The 20,694-nt window shown below is 48.6% G+C and overlaps 1 protein-coding gene and 2 long non-coding RNA genes across 3 annotated transcripts in view; 1 reads left to right on the forward strand and 2 right to left on the reverse strand.

Moving 5' to 3' along the window:
• Window positions 1–8,754, reverse strand: part of Ttpal (alpha tocopherol transfer protein like) — a 31,626-nt gene extending 22,872 nt beyond the window's left edge. The window contains exon 1 of the mRNA XM_085697042.2: window positions 8,649–8,754. The gene's annotated coding sequence lies outside the window, so the exon portion shown is untranslated. The remainder of the gene's footprint in view (window positions 1–8,648) is intronic.
• On the forward strand, window positions 8,069–16,601 carry LOC125404823 (uncharacterized). The gene is made up of 5 exons (XR_015739021.1): window positions 8,069–8,165; window positions 8,938–9,036; window positions 9,139–9,252; window positions 11,139–15,506; window positions 16,451–16,601. It is a non-coding gene; the product is annotated as an uncharacterized LOC125404823 (long non-coding RNA).
• Window positions 16,602–18,294: 1,693 nt separating this feature from the next.
• LOC146892758 (uncharacterized) lies at window positions 18,295–19,079 on the reverse strand. The gene is made up of 2 exons (XR_015004258.2): window positions 18,651–19,079; window positions 18,295–18,506 (listed from the first exon to the last, which is right to left on the reverse strand). It is a non-coding gene; the product is annotated as an uncharacterized LOC146892758 (long non-coding RNA).
• Between the last annotated feature and the right edge of the window lie 1,615 nt (window positions 19,080–20,694).

Here is a 20,694-nt window from a genome sequence, read left to right on the forward strand (position 1 = left end):
ATCAGCGTGGTGAGTATGGGGAACTTTCCTTGTTCACAGTGAATGGTTAGAAATGGAGGAAGGATCTCAGATAAATAAGGCAAGAGCAAGAGTTTTTTCCAGTAGAGCAGCTGGATACAGTGAAGCACTGGGCTCTGACCATCTGACTTATGCCTTCTATTAATCCTGTGGACAGCAACAGAGGAGACGATCTCTTACAGAACAGGACATTCCAGTCCAGAAAGCGATGAGACGAGTTGGGTTAGAACTCAAGTCTACGACAGCACAGTGCCAACTTTTACTTTGTCATAGAGGCCATTCACAGTTGGGCTCTGTGGCTTCGGAGGTTGGAGAGCAGGCTCAGATCAAGGAAGGGCAAGACACTGTCCATGATTACAGAACAATTAAGAGATCGAGTAGAGACTTGAACTTCTGTATTCTTTTCTGTCTTGGACACTCAGAAGTAGTAGGCCTGACATATTGCATTGAAAAGACCCATTTCCCCGTGCGTAAAGGAGGGAAGTGAGCCTTGTGTAGAGGAGTGGCGTGTGCAGAGACCTGGCACAATGTGCCTCAGAATGTCTGTTAATGGTGACCACCTCAGAATGTCTGTTAACAGTGACCACCCCACTCCAGAGCAGAAAGGTCATCAAAGGGCAGCAGCTTATCCTGCATCTGGGGTGGAAGGCTGCAAATAGCCTGCTCTCCAAGCTTTGTCCCACCTCCAAAGAAGTAAATCCTGACATTGTTAGTATGCCACTGTGGCTAGGAATGCCTGCGCCGTTTCCAGCTGTATATACTTACAGTGGAATTTTTGGCATGATTAAAGAGACCATTTAAAAATGAAATATATAAGCATATAAATGCAGCTTGCGGATACTCCGACCCTCGTTTCTGAGACAGGGTTTTGCTCTGTAACCCTGGTTGGCTTGGCACTCCCTGTGTAGAGCAGGGTAACTTCAAACTTGCTGCAGTTCTGCCTCTGCCTCCCACGTTCTGGGGTTACAGAGAGGAGCTACCACACCTGGCCACAAATTATACGCTTTCAAAATTACATGTGTTGCTTTTGTGTGTGTGTGTGTGTGTGAGCACACACACATCACCATACTTGTGTGGAGATCAGAGGATGACTTACAGGAGACTTATACCACGTAGGTCCCAGGGTCAAACCCAAGTCAACAGTTATGCGTGCCATGCCTGTCTTGAAATAAGTCCTTTTAAAAATGATTTGTTTTTTTAATTTTCTGTTTGTGGGTGCTTTGCCTGCATGTGTGTCTGTGCACCACTCTCAGAGGCCAGAAGAGGGCACTGGGTTCCCTGGAGCTGGAGCTACAGATGACTGCCATGTGGGTGCTAGGAGAAGAACCCCGTCTTCTGGAAGAGCAGAGTGTGCTCTAAATTGCTGAGCCATCTCTCCCGATCTGAGAAATAACTCTATTGTTTGTTTGTTGTTATTTGAGAATGGGTTTATCTGTGTAACAGAGTCTCTGTAGACCAGACTGGCCTCGAACTCACAGAGATCCACCTGCCTCTGCCTCCCGAGTGCTGGGATCAAAGTGTGCACCACCACAACCAGCAGAAATATACATTTATTTTGACTTTTTGCATCTGCTTTGTTTTTATAAAATCAAGGTTTTATTGTTTGTTTTTTATATTATTTTTTTATTTTTTATTTTATGTGCAGTGTTGTTTTGCCTGTATGTATGTCTGTGTGAGGCTGTCAGATCTTGGAGATACAGACAGTTGTTAGCTATTATGTGGGTGATGGAAATTGAACCCAGATCCTCTGGAAGAGCAGCCGATGCTCTTAACCACTGAACCATCTCTCCAGCCCCCTAAAATCAAGGTTTTAAAAAGTGACAATCAAACTGCTTATCTCCCTAAGTATATATGTGCACATACATGTGTGTGTGTGCTTGTACACACTCAGGTTGTATGGTTTCCCATAGCAGCAGACACATAGTAGGCCCTCCCTACTTAGGAGTCCAGTGTGAATCATCAGAAACACAGCTTCACGACTCCGGGAACATTACGAACATGCTTAGAAATGCTTAGTTCTTATTAGGGCTTGCTGTCCGCCAGCCACGGATCCCAGAGCATGTAAGATAACAGACTCCTCACAACTCTGCTGCATTTTTAATCTCCATTTTTACAAGGCTCGAAGAAATTACTGGTGGCCACACAGGAACTGGTCAAGCATCTTTTTAGTTGTTTTTAAATTTACATTTATTTATTTAGTGCATCTGTGTGTGGTATGTGTATACCTGATGTGAGTGTTTGTGTGATGCATGGCTCATGAGTAGAGGTCAGAGGTCAACTTATGTGGGAATCATCTTTTTCTTCTACCATGTGAGTCCTGAGGGTTGAATGCAGATCACCAGGCTTGCCTGCAAGCTCCTCTACCAGCTAAGCAGCTAAGCTGTGTTGCCAACTTTGTAAACGGTTCTCCTCTTCCAGCACCCGTTAACTGCCTAAAGGTCTTCAGGGAGAGGTGGGGACTTGTGGCTCCTTTGCCCCTGGCATTGAACCCTGATCATCTCACACTCCATAGCTTATACCCCTTGCTGTTCATTAGTTTGATTATGGGTGAGGGAAAGAGAGGAGGGCTGGAGACTGAGCCCAGAGATGCCTGTGTATTGTGCCCACGCTACTTTATGTTTGGCATCTGATGCTGTTTACAATAACTTGCCCTCACTGGGTACCTGCCCCTGTGGTTGTCACAAAGTTCTTGGGGAGGCGGCAGGGCTGGAATTCAGAGAGGTAGAGGAACTTGCCCAAAGTTACAGAACAAGTAAATGACTGTGAAGGATTGAGGGCCGGAGTTTTGCGATGGGGAGGGCTCACTCTAGATCTTGGGATTCAAAAAGAAACATTCCACGCTCTTCAACAATCTCACTGATGGGTCTGACCCAGTCTGAGGTCAAGGTTTTGCCCAACCAGTGGTTTTGGAGCCTGGCTTGGCTGGAAAAGTGTCCAGACCTGGATTGGACTGGGTTGGGCTGGGGGGAGGGGGAGAGCCAGAGGCTTGGCAAGCGTGAGAGAGATGTCTGACTTCAATCAGAGGGTCATGTGAAGCTTATGACCCCCAGGCCTGGTCTGCCTCAAGTGCCAGGGACTTCCATTTCTCCGTGTGCTACCTTCTGCTCCAGAGCCCAGGATCAGGCCCTAGAAGGGAGCCATCCAGATCTCTGAATGGGAGTAGGGTAGTACCCAGGGCTTAGCCATGTGGAATTCCCAGAAGAGGTCAGAGCCCAGCTGTGTTTTTGTGGTCACACATCGATCTCCCTGAGTCAGCATGGCTGCTGGAGGGACAAGGACAGGATGTCCTGTCTGTTCCCAGGGGCTTTGGATCCCAGCCAGACTGAATATTTTCCAAAACATGGCCTGAAATGATTAGGGGACAGAAGGGGGAGACCCACTCCTTGCTGCATCAACACCGGCCTAAGAGCTCACCTCACCTTCCACTGCCCTCATGCACAGTCTAGACCTAGTTTTCACCACACGCCTGGCACTGTACTAGGGAGACCTGTGTGTTCACTCTACTGAGCACCCCATGTGGCAGCTGAACAAACAAGAGGCAAGTCCATAATCTCAGCATTCAGAAGGCCGAGGCAGGAGGATCTCAAAATTTGAGGCCAGCCTGGGCTACATAGTGAATTCAAGGCCAGGCTGGAGTTACACAGTGTAACCCTGTTGAAATAAGAGAGGAGGAAGGAAAAGAAGAAGGGGGGAAGAAAACAGAGAGGTCAGATGACTTACTGGTCACAGGAAGGAATCGCGGGTCTGTGTGGGAGTCCCAGGGTGTCAGATCTGATGATGCTGTGTAAATTCACTGGGTCACTCCTGACATCGTAACAAGTCCAGTGGGTAAATATCACTACCCACTGAAGAAATGGGAAAAGTGAGGCTCAGGAAGGTAGAAGGGAATTGTACAAAGTTGGAGAAAGAGCTCCTGGGATACCCAGCGATCATTTTTTTCAAGGGCACAGTGCCAAACTCCCCACTGCTAAGATGTGACCTCGAGGGACAGAAGCCCCTCCCCTTCCTCTGAGCCCCATGTTTATCCACAGGTCTCCGGGATGGGAAGAGGGAGCAGACAAACATGCAGCTGCCATTTCCGGGGGGAAGACGCAGGAAAAGAGGTGCTATTTGGAAATCTTAATTTGGGAGTTTGATGCAGGGACAGCTAGGCCAAGAAGCAAGCAACTAACATTTGCCTGTGTCTGCCAAGGTCAGCCTGCACTCAGGCATTTCAGGGAGAGAACTTGAGGGTCTCCCATGGGCCATGGCGAGCAGAGACTGCCTATAGGAAGGACTCTGTTTGGCCCCATCCCCACCCGGTGACTAACTGTCTCCTGCGGGTGTCTCCTGCGGGGAGAGGGTAGGCTGCATGGCACAGGGATTGCATTCTTTTTTTTTTTTTTTTTAGAAAGTAATTTTATTAAATTATAAAAGTTTCCATTTCCGCCCCTCCTCCCAACACCCTCCCACTCCCCCCACTCCCTCTCCTCCTCCCTCTCCATCCCTAAGGGCAGTCAGGGTTTCCTGCCCTGTGGGAAGTTCAAGTTCCTCCCCCTCCCTCCAGGTCCAGGAAGGTGAGTGTCCAGACAGACTGGATCCCCAAAATCCAGTATATGCAGAGGAAACAAGTCCCAGTGTCATTGTCAATGGCTTTTCAGAAAGACTCCGGGCCAGCCACATTCAATTGGATTCTTAAGGGGAACCCCTCCTTTCATCTCCGGTGCACTCGCTAAAGAAGTGTATCTTCTAAGGTCAAAGGCAAGAAAGGCCTGTATACATGGCCATCTCAGTGGTGCCCAGTTAAATTGGAAGTTTCCAATGCCTGCTGGGTTCAGAGAGCTGGAAGACAGCCAGGCTGTTTACCCTCCTCCCTACGAGACACCCCTGGCCCAGAGCAAGGGGTGACAGGCATCTAGTCCTCATCCTCCAGCAAACCTGGCCGGGCTATGGAGGAGGTTTACACCTAAATTGAATTGGGAGCCTGTATTGGCAGCTTGGCTGAGTGTCCTAATGTGTGATTATGAAGTTGTCTACTTAGCAGAAAAGTAGTGAGGGTGAGTCTCTTCCCAGAGACCGAGAGGATGTTTCTCTACAGAACATGTCTTTTAAAAAAAAATAATTTATTTAATTTTATTTTACGTGTTCTTGGTGTAAAGGTGTCAGATTCCTTGGAACTGGAGTTACAGACAGTTGTGAGCTGCCATGTGGGTGCTGGGACTTGAACCTGGGTCCTCTGGAAGAACAGCCAGTGCTCTTAATCATTAAGCCATCACACTAGCCCCCAGAATACATTTTTAAAGGGATTTAGGGAGTGGACAGGGAAGACACCTTCACTGGCAAAGTATTCACTAGGAGGACTCATTCATGAGGACCTGTCTTTGGATTCCCAGCATTTACAAAAAACCTAACCAACCAAACAAAAAACACCAAAGAAACCAACAAAAACAGGGGAGGGCTGGAGAGATCGCTAGCTCAGCAGTTAAGAACGCTCTACAGAGGACCCAGGTTCCATTCCCAGCTCCCACATGGAGGCTCACGACTGTCTGTAACTCCAGTTCCGAGGAATCTGATGTCCTCTCCTGGAACTGTATGGGGGTAACACACATGGTGCACAGACATATATGCAAGCAAAGCAGCAGCACAACAAACAAGCAACAGTCGGGTAAGACGATGTGCATCTGCGATCCTGTGCGGGGGGAGGCGGTGACAGGCAAGTAGGGCCCCAGGCTTGGTGACCAGCCACTCTAGTTGAATCAGCAAGCTCCAGGTTTAGTGAGTGATCATGTCTCAAATTCTGAAGTGGAGAAAGATAGTGAAAGATCCCTGACGCTTTCCTCCAATCTCTGTGTGTGGTATTTATACACACACACACACACACACACACACACACTCACACACACACACACACTTCTAAAACCAGGGGTTGGGCTGGAGAGATGGCTCAGCCGTTAAAGGCTAGGCTCACAACCAAAAATAAAGAAATGGGGGATTGTTTGGTAGATAAAAAAATACAGATCTGTTTTGATTTTGCCATAGGTGGGGTTTGTGCAATGGGCTGCTCTCACTGAGTGGAAATTTCCGTTTCCCTTCCCTCTTTCATCAGGGTCTCATGGTGTGACTCCAAGCTGGCCACCTTCAGGGCCTGTCACATGATTCTTCTCCACCTCCACTTAGAAGACCTCCTCTCGTATCCCCCTCCATAATGTCCCCCAGGTATACTACCTTGGAGCGCTACACTTGAAGGTTTGCATCTGATTAATAATTATAATTATATTAATTAATAATAGACTCCAGATTGCCTCGAGGATCAAATGAGAGCGCTCTCCCATTATACCAGCAGCACCATGCCAGGCACCATAAAGCTCTTAGTAAATCTTAACTATTATCAGCCTTTCCCCGGCCAGTGCTTGCTGACTGCTCAAGTTTCTCAGCCTCAGAACTTTCTGTCCCAACATCATTAGCTGACGTAAGAGATGCCCAAAGTTCACTGTGGAGGGGAAAGGAGAAGACAATAAAATAATATACCCTCTGCAGGGCATTCGAAACACCGAAGGAAAGCAGACGCGCACATCTCCACGGGGTTGTCAAGAGCCACCTGTGATCATTACCGTTTGCTTTGGTTTGGGTGTTTTTGGAGACAGGGTCTCACGGTGTAACCCAGGTAGTTTCCAATTGCACTGTGGTGGGGCTGTGCCTAAAAGGTCACAGCGCGTTTGCAGTGGCACCTGTATCCAGAGGAGGAATTGCTCCCAGCTGAGTTCCCTCTGGCACCCTTCAGGGAGGGTATCATGGCAAGGCTGGGGCTGGACTTGTGACCCATTGGGCTAGTGTAGGTTTGGGTACTTGTGGTTTTGTTTTTTTTTTTTGAAATATGGCTTTGAAACAAAAGAAAAGCCAAGAATTGCCCTTTGGAATCAAGACTTCAAGCTTGTAAACTGTTATAGTCATTATGGAAATCAGTATGCAGGTTCCTCAAAATACTAAAAATAGATCTACCATATGATCCAGCTACACCGCTCCTGGATATCCACCCCAAGTAAGCTATGTCAGCATTCCACATAGCTATTCAGATTTATTGATGCCCAGTGTATCATAGCCAAGATATGGATACAGCTTGGGCACTCAGCTATAGATGAATGGATAACGAAAATGTGGCAAGCTGGAGAGATGGGTCAGCGGGGAAGAACACTGGTTGCAGAGGACCCATGTTCAAATCCTAGTACCCACATGGCAACTCAACACCTGTCTGTAACTCCAGTTCTAGGGCTTGGCACCTCACATAGACACACATGCGGGTAAAACACCAGTGAACATAAAAATAAATTGATAAAAAGAAGAAAAAGAACTGGGCGGTGGTGGCGCACACCTTTAATCCCAGTACTGGGGAAGCAGAGGCCAGCCTGGTCTACAAAGCGAGTTCCTGGACCAGTCCAAAGCTCATAAATACATCACAGAATTGTATTCAGTTGTAAAGAGTAATGAAAAGTTGACCTTGAACTGTGGATTCTCTCACCTCTTGAGTGCTGTAATTACAGGCATGGGCCATCCTGTTCTATCAGATATTGGCTATCAAAGCCAGTGCTCCCTGCATGCTAGGTAAGCACGCTACCAACTGACTACATCCCCAGCGCCGGCTTCCCCCAGCCCCGCATAAACTCGGTGTAGTGGTGCATGTGTGTGGTCCCAATACCAGGGAAGTCAGAGATAGGAGGACAAGAAGGCCCAAGCCATCCTCAGCTACAAGTCCAGTTCAAGGACAGCCTGGGCTACATGAAACTTTATCTCAAACAAATAAAAAATCCAAATGGCAAAACAAAAACACCCCCTCCCCAAATGAAATGTCATTTGTAGAAAAATGAGTGCAATTGGAGACCATCATGGTAAGTGAGATAAGCCAGACTTGAAAAGGCAAATACCACATGCTTTTTAAAAAAATGTGGAATACACACTTAAATATACAATGCATAATTAGCATGCTCTCTGATACGTATGGGACACGAAAGAAGTGGGAGGAAGGGGGTAAGAGAAGGCAATGGGAGTGGCTGGAGAGAGGGCACAGTGGTTCAGAGCACTGGCTCCCAGCACCCACACGGCAACTCACTCACTACCATCTCACTCCGGTTCTAGGGGATCTGAGGTTGTTTTTTGGACTCTGTGGGCACCAGGTACGTGTGACACACAGACACATGTACAGGCTAAACATACATAGACATAAAAATAATTACTTAACTATTAATTAGACAAGTAAGAAGAAAGAAAATATCACTTTTTAAATAAAGGGAGTCTAGACTGAACTACAATATGTATGTGTGCATACACACATAAGACATGAAAGTAGGAGAATTATTAGGGTGGGGAGGAAGGAGATGGGGAAGTAGGGACAAGGAGGGCAGTGGGGGCTTGAACAAAGTTTTCATATATATGTATGAAACATCACAGTGAAATTAACTAACTTGTTAATTTAACAAACTACACATTTTTCAGAGAGCTTGGATGGGGTAGCCTTTGCAGTCCCTGAGGTGCTATGACAGAATGTGAACACTTGGGGGCACTCCAGCCAATCTCCAGTAGTGAGATACCAATGCGTTTGAGAATAAAAGGAACTTGAAGGGGCCAACAAGATTTGGCTAGACAGTAAAGGCACTTACCTCTCAAGCCTGAGGAGTTCGGTTCAATCCCCGGAGCCACATGGTACGAGGAAAGAATCAACTCCTGAAAGTTTGTCCTTTGACCCCTCACTCCCAAGTTGTGGCAAGCGCACCACCCCCAATAAATAAATGAAAATAAAAACCCTAAACAAAAAGAAATGTCACTATCAATATGATTTTCAGGGACTGGGTTCTTTCCGAGAAATCCTGAGCTGTGTTCAGAGGGTAATAGGTCACGAGATCTTCGCTTTTGTTTTGTTGGTTTTTTGTTTGTTTGTTTTTGAAACAGGGTTTCACTGTCTAACTCAGCTGTCCTAGAACTCCCTGTGTAGACCAAACTGGCCTCAAACTCCCAGAAAGTCGCCTGCCTTCACCTTCTGAGTGCTGGGTAAAGCAATACCCTCCCACACCGGGACCTTTTCTCATTTTAACTTTGCAAACACCCCATTCATTAGACACTATTTTAAAATGTATTCCGTGTGTGTACCAGTGCCTTTGGGGGTCAGAAGAGAATATTGGATCCCTTGGAGCTGGAGTTACAGGTGACTGTGAGTGCTGGGAACCAAATTCTGACGATCTGGAAGAACAGCAGGAGCTCTTACCGGTGAGCCATCTCTCCAGCCACCCCTCCCCCCAGCTAGCCACGGTTACCGAGGATTTTGTACATAGAGTGCATTGCTTTCCTGATTTTTAAACTGTTCCTATAGCATAATCCATACATGTGACGCTGCTTAACACTGTTAAGTGTACAGCTTCACGAAACCAGTGCACAAGTTGACTCGGGGGAGGCTGGGGAGTCGATGCTTGGACCCGTGGGACTGGTTAGTAACTGCTTGGCTTAGCCAGCTCTCTCAGGATGACTTGTCTCTGGAGAGCAAAATGTCATCATTTTGAACTTTGTCCTCTGTTTTTCTCCATATTGAACTGTTGTGATATATAGGTTCTGTTTTAATAAACACAGTATGGGGTCTCTGAAGTGGGCCCCTGGCATCTAAGAAGTGAGTTCTCAGAGGGCCTAGTGGACAAGCTCCTGACAGGCTTGTTTAGGGGGAGACCCCATTTCAGGAAATGGGGAGCGAGGGTCCAGCCCTGGCTCCCTCTCTCAGTCCCTCTGACATGACGTGAGTCACTGGTGTCCCAGTCTCAGAGTGGCCGTCAGTAAATATCTGCCTGGTGCTGTCTGCCCTTCCTCCTTCATGGCCACTGCCTGCTCACTGCCCTTCCCCAGGCCTGGGAGGAAGCGAATCGATCAGATCTCTGTAATGTGTAGTGGTTACAGGTGTTTCTTCAGTGAGGGAAATACTGAGCATGCCAGACCCAACCAGATGGGTAACACATGGTGGCCCGTGGGGAGCAGTCCCAGAAATTATCTACTGCCCCCCATTGTGAAGGAGATATCAGGCTTCTCTCCAGACAGGGGATGCTGGGAGTATTCTGCTCAGGACCCCACTTGTGACTTCAGTTCCTGTTGAAGCTGGGCCCACAGGCCCAGCCTGGTGCTCATTAATCAGTATCTCCCTGCTCAGCTATTGACCTGGAGCCCTACCCTCATTGTCATGTCATACAAGCCCTGTCCTGTTTTGTCGGGTTTTAGAAATAGCAGTCTTTTAAGCAGGGTATTTTGGTCGTCTTTTCCTTTGGAGTTGGGGGAATCCCAACCGCATGGGCTAAGGGAAGGCAAGAGGACAGGGACATTTTTGACTTTGTCCAAAGGTTCTGGGAAAGGCGAAGGTTTGAGCTCGTCGGCCCCTCTGGGGTCCAGGCTGGGACCTGGTGTGAAGCTCAAAGCCGTGGGAGAGGTGGGTGGTGGACGGTCATTCAGTCAGGACGAAACCAAAGCGAGGCTCCTTTTTGAATGAGCTCAGGCAAGAGTGCTTCCGCTTTCTCACCAGTCAAACGGGAGAGAGCGGCAATCCACGGCTTATGAGGATGCGCACTTGCTCCTCACCTATGAGTCTGCTTGCAGTTGGAGTTGGGACTTGAATTTGACCCCGAGAACGACCTGGGTGACTCCCCTGACATCTCCAGCCTTAGATCCCTCATCTTAGAAGAAGCCACTCTTGTCTGCCTCATGCCCTGGCTTGCTCATCTCTATTCCCATCTGCCCCACTGCATCCCTCACACCTCTACCCTCCCTACATCAGGCTCCACCTCCTAAAGTTTCCTTCCATCATCTCTGACTGACCCAGGCTGACAACCATGCCTTTAGCAAATGGGTCATCCAGGTACTCTTAAGAAGCTAGCTGTGAAGGAAGGCCTCCCCAAGGAGATCCGTTTGGTATGATTAATAAATCATAACCTATTAATATTTGACTATGCACACAGTGTACAGTTCAAGCAGTTGAAGTGCCCCTCCCAGCCATGTACCCTTGTCCATTTGCCCATATGCTGCCAGTTTCATGGGGTGTAGTGACCTCAGAAATTCAAGAGGCAGCCATGTTTGCTTGTTTGTTTTTTAATATGTATGTGTCTGGGTGTTTTTACCTGCAGGTACATATGTGCAGCATGTGCTCCATTAGGTCAGAAGAGGTGGAGGTCCCCTGGTGCTGGAGTTACAGAAGGTAGCAAGTCCTGTGTGTGCTGGGATTAGAACCCTGGTCCTCTGGAAGAGCCACCAGTGCTCTCAACCTCTGAGCCATTTCTCCAGTCCAAGCTGTGATTTTGAAGCTGTGGCAGAAGAGCCACCCAAGTAAACAGAAGAAGAGCTCACGGGTCCTGAGACCATGGGCCAGTGTTGCTGAGGTCTGAGGGAAAGAGGGAGGTCAGATGGCAGAGTGGGGCCTTTTGTTTTTGTTCTTGTTTGACCAAGAGCTTCGCCATGTAGCGCTGGTTGGGCCAGGACTCACTGTGTAGACCAGGCTGGATTCAAGCTTGCAAAGATTCTGCTGTGTCTGCCTCCTGAGTACAAAGATTCCAAGTGCGCACCATCACACAGGGCTCAAAATCTGGATGCTGTTCCGTGTGGCCTGATGAAGTGAGGTGGGGCTAAGAGTAATTGTGCTTTATAGAAACACTCCTGGATGTGAATGCTGTGTTCATCTGGGGTACGGAGGGCAGGAGGGAGGCAGGTGTGGGCTTCTGGTAGGGAGGACCAGGGCCAGGAGAGGGAAGGTGATGAGAAGAGGTGGTTGTGGATGTTTCGGTTGGTAGAGCTGTGAGTAGAGAGGCCCTCCTAGTCACATGCCCAGCTGACACTTTGCCTGGGTCTGTAGTATTGTCTGAGTGGTCATCACTGTGATTTGGTGGAGCAGGCCCCGAGGATTTGTATGCTGAAGATCTGAATAGAGGCTCCCCATTTACCCATAAGGCAGTGACTGCAGTGCCCTGCTAGCAGCTGGGAGACTCCTAATTCCTACAGACATCTCCTGCACTCATCAGCACCCAGGAATCACCGTAAGGCAGCCTGCCTCGTGCGGTCTCTTTCTGATGGGCTAAATCCAGAACCTCCAGAATCTAATCGTTTCTTTACCGTAAAACCCTTTACCCAGGAAAGCCTGACATATAAAATGAATAGAAAATTCTAAGTCCAGGGCAGGGACAGGGCTCAGCTGCTGGAGTGCTTGTCTATCACACACAAGGCCCTGGGTTTGGTCCTTGGCACCCCACAAACACTGTCATTAGCCTCCACCCATTTAGATACCCGGCACACCCCTCATCAGCTTGGCAACGGAAAAATGACTCAAGGGCTGGGGATGTAGCTCAGAGGCAGTGCGCTGGCCCAGGATGCAGGAGTCTTCCCCCTCCCAACACTGTACGGGGTAGGAAGGCAAAGGGCGACTCTAGGGAAGGCCACAAAACAAAAAACAAACAACAACACACACAGAAAACAGTGGTACTGGTCCAGCCAGCTGGAGGCAGAAGTGACACCCAAACAGAAGCAGAGCCATTGAGGAACGATGCAGCCTCAGCCGAGAGTAAATGCAGGCATCCAGCATCTCCCTCATGCGGCTTTTGATCTCTGTGGATTCCTTGTTTTGCCAAATTCTACCAGGAGTCCGGGAAGGCCTGACGCCTCCTGGGGTGGGAGGAAGGGACTGGAGGAGATCTGACCGTGCTCATGAGGGAATTCATCAACGGGAGCTGTCCCAGGGAGGACAGCAGCAGGGCCCAGAAGATGGGCATTTCAACACAGCTTTTTTGTTTGTTTGTTTGTTTGTATTTTGTTTTTTGAGACAGGGTTTCTCTGTGTAGCCCTGGGTGTCCTGGAACTCTCTCTGTAGACCAGGATGGCCTTGAACTCACAGAGATCCCCCTGCCTCTGCCTCCGGAGTGCTGGGATTAAAGGCGTGCGCCACCACAGCCTGGCTTGAACACGTCTTGAAGCATGCGAAGTACTGTGGTTTGAATTCCGTCTCCCAGATCTTGTGTGTTTGACGTGTGGTCCCTAACACAGCAGAGCTGATAGATAAGAACTTTGGGGGAATTGACTGGAACTGATCTGCTTGTGGATTTATGGGTAATAAGTCATAGCAGAAGTGGGGTAGCACCATGAATCTGTCTCACCTTGATGCCCTCCACCATGTTATACAGGTCGATGACGCGCAACACATACCAGTACCGTGTTCATGGGCTTCCTGGCGCCCAGAACTGTGAGCTAAACATATCTCTTTATAGATGGCCATGCCTCTTTATTTTGTCACAGCGATAGTAAAGGGATCGAGACACCAGGAAATAGGTGTTTCATCACAGGGAAGAGCAGGCAGCATGCTCGGAATTACAAAAGCACCCGCTAACTGAATTGTTTATTTAATCATGATTGTTTGTTCCATTGATCGACTCTGCCGTGTGTACTTGGTGAAAAGTCAACATCCAACTGGGCAAAAGGGCATCAGATGAAGAGCGGCTCTCCCTTTCACCCCTGATCCCCGCTACCCGCTCCTTCCCGAAGCCCTTCTCTCCGCTCCGCTTGTATTCTCCCACTCCAACAAGGGCAGCCTCTGCGCTCCAGTACTTGCCACACATCCTGTGTGTGTACATGATCCTGTTAAGATCCCCATCCTTTCACTACCACAAGAGGAGAAAGGGGTTATCTCTCTCCTACCCCCCCCCCCCCCCGCCCGCCAGCACTGTGCCACACAGAAAGAGCTGAGGGACTAGAGTGATGTTTTGGCAGTTAATAGCACTGGCTGCTCTTCTAGAGGACCTGATACCCCCATGGCAGTTCACAACCTTTTATCTATAGCAATGGTGTTGGGATCCAATGCCCTATTCTGGTTTCTGTGGCTACCGCAAGCATTTGGTGGAGGTATCTTGCAGCAAAACTCCCACAGCATGTTAAGAATAAACACATCTTTTAAAAAAAAAAAGTTGTTGAGGGAAGATTTTTGTGGATAAATGAGTCATAAGATGTTGGAATGACAGACCTCCAAGACTGTAGAAATCAAACTTGGTGAGCAGAACCGGGGAAAATCTCAGCAGTGTGCTAAACTGAGAATTCCTGAAGCTGAGGGTCTGTGAGTGGGAAAAACTCTCGTCCAGACTTCTTGACTAAGAACCATTAGTGACTTAGAAAGGTCCTCACTGTCCTTCAGCTGATTTATTTTGGGCTGGTGAGGTGGCGCAGAGGGTAGAGATGCTTGTCATGTAAACCCGTTGACCTGAGTTCAGCTCAGGACCCACATGGCAGAGGGAGAAAAATGAACTTGCAAATTGTTCTCCAACATACACATGTGTGCTGTAGTATGCACACACCCACACACGTGCTCACCCTCCCCATACAAACACATAAATAAATTCAACTTTAAAATCTAAAAATAGATTTAATATTTATTGTTTTTTATCAACACCAGGGAGGGACTGAACCCAAGATATTGTGCACGCTAGTCAAGCCCTCTATCACTGAGCTAGCTTGCACCTTCTCCACCATTCACATAGAAACTTATCTTTTAAATATTTGTTTTTGCAGTGTGTTTTATATTTATTGAGCACCTAATGTATTTATTAACCAATATTAATTAAGCAAATATTTTGGTCAACATTAATATAAATGTCACGCTCTGCAAGTGAAGCTTCAAGATTAATTACCACGGTTTAAACCAACGAGCCCGTGTTAACTCATGGTTTGGGGATGCTGGACTTCAGGAAGGGCTTAGGCGAGTGGGTTCTGTATTAGGGTCTTCCATGACGGTGCAGGGAAGTGTCACTGGACCCATGTTCGCTAAGCAGGCTTAGTGGGCGGGACCATTTGTTTAAATACAGCTCATTTCCGTCTCTGCCTATTGGCAATAAGCCTCAATGTACCTCCATGAATCCGTGAGTGTCTTCATCATGGCTCCCTCATACCCCAGAGCAGGGGATCTAAGGCAGGAAGATGGAAAACACAGTGCCTCAGAAGCCGTGTTCTACGGCTTCCATGGTCTCCAACGTTTGTTCAGGGCAGCCCAATCTGTGGGGGTTGACTACACAGTGGTATGGATACTAGAGAACTGGGACTCTTCAAGGGACATCTTGGGACTAGCTAACACAGCAACGCTGAATAAAACTGTCCAAGTTCCCGCTCTTGTGAAGCTAGCACCCTAGGAGGGAAGGGGAGAGGACGACCATAAACCAATAAGCAATATATAGATGCTTTTGGAAGTTTTCAGGGCAATGAAGAAAATCAAACAAGATGACAAGTTAGAACAGGGCTGAGATGCTAAGATCTCAAGCCAAGTCCAGCCCGCTGCCCGCTTTGCAGAAGAAGTTTGCTTGGCATTCAGCCATGCCCATTCCCTTCAGATAGCTTAGGGCCCTTGCCTGTGGTAAGGGTAGACTTAAACCATTACAATGGAGATTGTTGAGCTTGCAGAAGCTCCTGTATGTAACTATATTTACAGAAGGCGTCTCCAGGAGACCACACTGGAGCGGAGACCCAAAGGGGTAGGAGGGAGTGGCTGTGATCAGAGCGGGGGAAAGTGTGTGCCAGGCAAAAGAGACCTCAGGAAGGAGCTGTGAAATGGGGAGCCCTTGGGCATGTAGACACACAGGAAGTAGCTCAGAGGTGGGGCTGGGAAGACCACAGAGGGAAGACTAAACATGAGGTGGGAATATAGGGAAAGATCCGGATCTGCTTATTGGAGGGGAGGACTCAGGGCCCTAGTGAGTCTGAGGGGCGTTTTGTTTTGTTTTGTTTTGTTTTTGTCTTTTTGAAACACAGGGGGTTTTTCTGTGTAGCCCTGACTGTCCTGGAACTGACTCTGTGGACCAGGCTGGCCTTGAACTCACAGAGGAGTTGTTTTTTTTTTGTTTTTTTTTTTTGTTTTTTTTTTTTTTAATATGAGTGCAGGCAGCACACCATAGCACATTTGTGGAGGTCAGAGATTACTTGTAGCGTTTTTTTCCTTCCATCCGGTCTGTCTGGGGGATCGAACTCAGGATGCCAGGCTCAATAGCAACCCCCCACCCACCCACTCAGTCAGCCCCAAAGTGCCCGGGAGGTCCTTTTGTTTATTAGCTTCTTTGTCTTGAGATTTGGGCTTGCCCTGTAGTCAAGGTTGACCCCCAACTCACGACCTTCCTGCCTCCTCCGGCTTTCAAGTTGTGGCATTATAGGCGTGAACACCCATGCCCACAGAGCTTGAGTTTTGCTGCAAACCTGATGGAGGCCCTGGAGGGGTTTCAGTAGGGGGAAGTGGGGTATGGTGGGGCTGATAGCTGTGCCTGCTCTGGTTTAATCCCCCACAACTGTCCCCTCAGCGCAGCTTTCCCAGACAAGACCTTTGATTACACACACACACAAGCCTCGGTGGTCCCAAGACCAGCGCGCCCATTCTTTCTACTCATTTTCTAATCCTCTGTTCCTCCTGCCCTACTTACTCGTCTAGATCCAAGAAATCTGAGGGAACGAGACGTAGATTCTAGAACTCTTCCTGTCGCTGTGGAAGTCAGACAACCTCCCCGAGTCTCCCTTGCCTCATCTGGACAACAAGGGCATAGTTCAGTCACATCCGCCAGTCCAAGAACGGCTCATGAAAGGTGGGGCTGTCTCCGGCACACACAAAGCCAGCGTCCTGAGAAGGGCATGAAGGCCACTTGACAGTTCCGTTTGGCGTGAACAGTGGGACAGGGTGACTGGTCCACTGGCCATCCTACAAACCCTTCTGGGCTGGAGTCCTGCACAAGGCAGCTCACACCTTCTCAGAGTGCCTCAAACGGTACAGGTGGTAGTAGTCCAGCTGGAACAAGACTTTGAGTGACAAATGACCTGGCGGCTCATGTGCATCAAGTCAGGCTGGGCGCTGAGAGAGCACGGGTTTCGGGTTTGCTGAGCTCTTGGCTCGGCCCTGTCGTTCATCGGTCCTTTGCCTTGGGTGAGATGAAAGGGGTTGAGTCGAGGGGCCTTGGTTGTTAAGAGCAACCAGCATTTTGTGTACCACGTAGAAAGGAAACACCGCCAACCAAATGGCGACATAGTACTTTCTTGTCACTTAGAGTTTTTATTTTACGTTTGCTAAGAGAACGTTTGAAGCGAGGTGTGGTTGTGCACAACTATAACCTAAGCACTCAGGATGCGGGAGACGAGAGGATTTCCAGTTCGAGTCTGGGTGGGGCTGCACAGCCTGCCCTATCCTCACTACCTCCTGAAAGACCTCTTCTCCATTTCATTACGTGGGCTATGAGGAGGGAGGTCGGAGGATAACCTGCTGAAGCTGATTCTCTCCCCGACCATGCAGGGTTGAGCTCATGTTGCTGGGCCTGATAGCAAGCACCTTTACTTGTTCAGTCATTGTGCTGGCTAGTCATCAGAGCGGAGGGAGCCTCAGTTGAGAAGATGCCTCCATAAGATCAGGCTACATACAGAGCCAGGCAGTGGTGGTGCATGTCTTTAATCACATGGAGGTAGAGGCAGGCAGGTCTCTGTGAGTTCAAGACCAGTCTGGTCAAACAGCCAGGACTGTTACACAGAGGAACCCTGTCTCAACCCCCTCAATAATAATAATAACAATAATAACAACAACAACAATAATAATAATAATAAGTTGGACTACAGGTAGGCCTCAGCGCATTGTCTTGTGACTGTGGGAGAGTCCAGCCCATTGTGGGCGGAGTCACTTCTGGACAGGTGGTCCTGGGCTCTGTAAGAAAGAGAGCAAGCCATGGGGAGCAAACCAGTAAGCAGCCCCTTTCCATGGCTTCTGCATCAGCTCCTGCCTCCAGATTCCCGCCCAGTTTGGGTTCCTGCCTTCACTTCCCCAAACAGATTCTGAGTGGGGTATGTAAGCTAAATAAACCCTTTCCTCCCCAAGTTGTTTCTGGACATGATGTTCCATCATCGCATGCCCCCTCAATACTCTTAAAGATGAGATTTTTAGATCTTTGGGTTGCTGTTTTTGTTTGTCTTGTTTCCTTTGTCTGTGTGGTCTGGAGAGTGAACCAGAGCCTTGCACATGCTGGGCACACATGTGGCAACACTGCCAGCCATTTTATAGGTGTGTCGTCTGTCTGTCTGTCTGTCTTTTTCTTTCTTCCTTTCATACTTCCTTCCTGTCTTTTTTCTTTTCTATTTTTAGTTTTTTTTTTTTGATATAAGGTCTTACTATCAAACAAGCCTATGGCTGACTCAAACTCACTATGTAGCCCAGGATGACCTCCAACTGGATATCCTCCTGCCTCAGCCTTTCAAGTACTGAGATGATAGCCTTGAGCAACCATACCAGAACTCTTAGTGATCCGTGTAGCTCTCTTGTTTATTCAGAAAAATAAAGACACTAGGCTGAGTGTGTGGCTCGTCGGTGGAATGCTTCCCTAGCATCAGACCTGGCGCATCCCCAGCACTGCATAACCCAGGTGTGGTGGGAGCACCTGTCATCTCAGCTCTTGGGGGCAGAGGATGAGAGATTTGTGGCCAGCCTCAGCTACACAGAGATGGAGTAGCCTCGACTGTATGGAGAAAACAGAAAAGAAAGAAGAAAATATAAGTAAAAAACCATATTTATTAAGGAACTGCCCAAAGCCTGCAGCCTTTCTCCAGCTGCTCCGGGTCCCTTTGCCTCCCAGAACCGCCATTCCCCACCTGGCACACACCTCCACTGTGCATCCCTTCTAGGAGGGCTGCTCTGTGGACATCTCCAGAAGTTCTCCCCCTGCTGCTGCAGAGGCTCCAGCCTCCTTATCAGTGGAAAGTTTCCAGAAACTGCCGTTGCTCATGACTCTTCCTTAAACGGCCCTAATGTCACTTGTGATAAAACCGAAAGAGCAGCAAGAGAACAGAACAAAAAATTGACCAGAACCACCCAGGCCACAGTCATCACGTGATCTCACTGATGGTCCCTGTGGGATGTGGGATGTAAAGACGCTTCCTCATTTCAATGACATCATAACGTGGAAAGACATGGCGAACTTTAAATTTCTGAGTACCACCCAGGGGCAGTGTGGGCTAAGTCTGTGAGGGGCTCTAATTCACAGGCCCCAACGCGCACAGCTCAGAGCAGCCACTCCCTTGGCGTTGCTCAACTATCCCCTGACTCTTTGCAACCCAGGGCATCGCCCTCCTTGCAGGGCCAGCTCGGGTTTATGGCAACAATCGCTGCTCCTGCCAGACATGATCTCAAAGTCATAAAGAGTTTTATAGTTTCACTTGTCCCAAGATAAGGCTGGGGAGCCCTTCCCAAGGCCGGGCACAATCTCGGAGCTCGGGAGGAGGGGCTGGGCGTTGGGGACTGGTACAAGTTTTATGGCCCCCACTTCTCTAAAAATACCACGTTCTCATAGTCTCAGCCTGAGTGTGCTTTTGAGGCCTCACCACCTGGAGTACACTGACAATCACTCATTCACTCATTCATTCATTCTTTCTTTCTTTCATTCCCTTAGCCATTTGGAATGGTGTGTGGGACACAATACTTTGTGTTTTCTTACCAGGCCATATCATTCTGCCTGTGGGTTCAGACAAGCTGCTTCCCTTCCTCTGTATAATGAGACTTCGTTCAATCTCCCCACAGCCTCACTGGGGTCCACAGAGACAGCGAGCCTGTGTGGCGCACAGTAGGCCCACAGCAAAGGAGCCAGAAACCTTTCTCTTTACCATCAACGTTTGTCCTGTTTGCTTTAGTTGGACCCTATGCCCAGCCTCTGTGCGGTCTGGCCCAAGGCAAGCCCTCACCTTTCACCTCCTCGCTACCTACACCCATTTAAATGAGATCAAGTCATTGTTCCCGCCCACCCCATACCCCATCATCAAAATGCTTGAAGTCTTGCCTCCCATGCAGTCAAGATGTCAGAATGTTTCCAGACCTGGTCCCCTGAGCGCCTCTGTCCCCCACCTCGCAGCTTCAGCCCCTGGTAGCTGCAGCTGTCCCCGTGGTTTTGCCTTTCTTGAACATCTTACAGAGGATCACAGGGATTCTGCAGAGTCTGCCTCTCTCTTTCCCGCAACACACAGAGAGTTTGAGGTTTATGTTGGATGCACTGGTCATTTGTCTCTCCTCTCCCTCTCCCCTACCCCTTCCCTATCCTTCTTTCTCTCTGACAAGGTTTCTTTCACTATGCAGCCCCAGAACCTTGACTCATCTGCTTCAGCTTCCTGAGTGCCTGGATAACAGGCTAACGCCACTCTTCCCAACTCGAAGTGAACTTCCCATCTCCAGCCCAACTTCCCCCAGGATCTGGCTATACAGCGCTCCAGGAAGTATCTCAGTGACATCTCCAGTACCACAGTTACTGCTCTATTCAAACCGTGGCTGGTCCACTCTTCCTCGAGTTCACTCTTCCTCGTGTCCTCCTAGGGTGCCAGTGCCACCTTTGCTTTGTTTTTCTTCTTCATCCTCAACAACAAGTTCTGGATCTCTCTCCTCTCACATGATCTCCAGTCACGTGATCTTCTCTCATGTGATGTTCTCTCACCACCGCCTGTATTTGTTCTCTGTTGAAAATCTCTAATGTGACCAAACAATGTGTACTGGATATCCCTGCCCGGCAGTGTTCTCAGATCAGAAGCACAGGTCTGACATGACTGTGTCCTAAAGTCAACTGTCCCTTTTCCTAATTGAGGGCTCTAGGGAAAAAACCAGAAGAACCAGCTCACTTAGGTTGCTGGCTGAATTCAGCTCTGCACGTACTGAGGTCACCGGTT

Source organism: Myodes glareolus, chromosome 10 (genome assembly GCF_982192425.1).
Source record: "Myodes glareolus chromosome 10, mMyoGla1.1, whole genome shotgun sequence".
In the NCBI taxonomy this organism is placed as follows: domain Eukaryota; kingdom Metazoa; phylum Chordata; class Mammalia; order Rodentia; family Cricetidae; genus Myodes; species Myodes glareolus.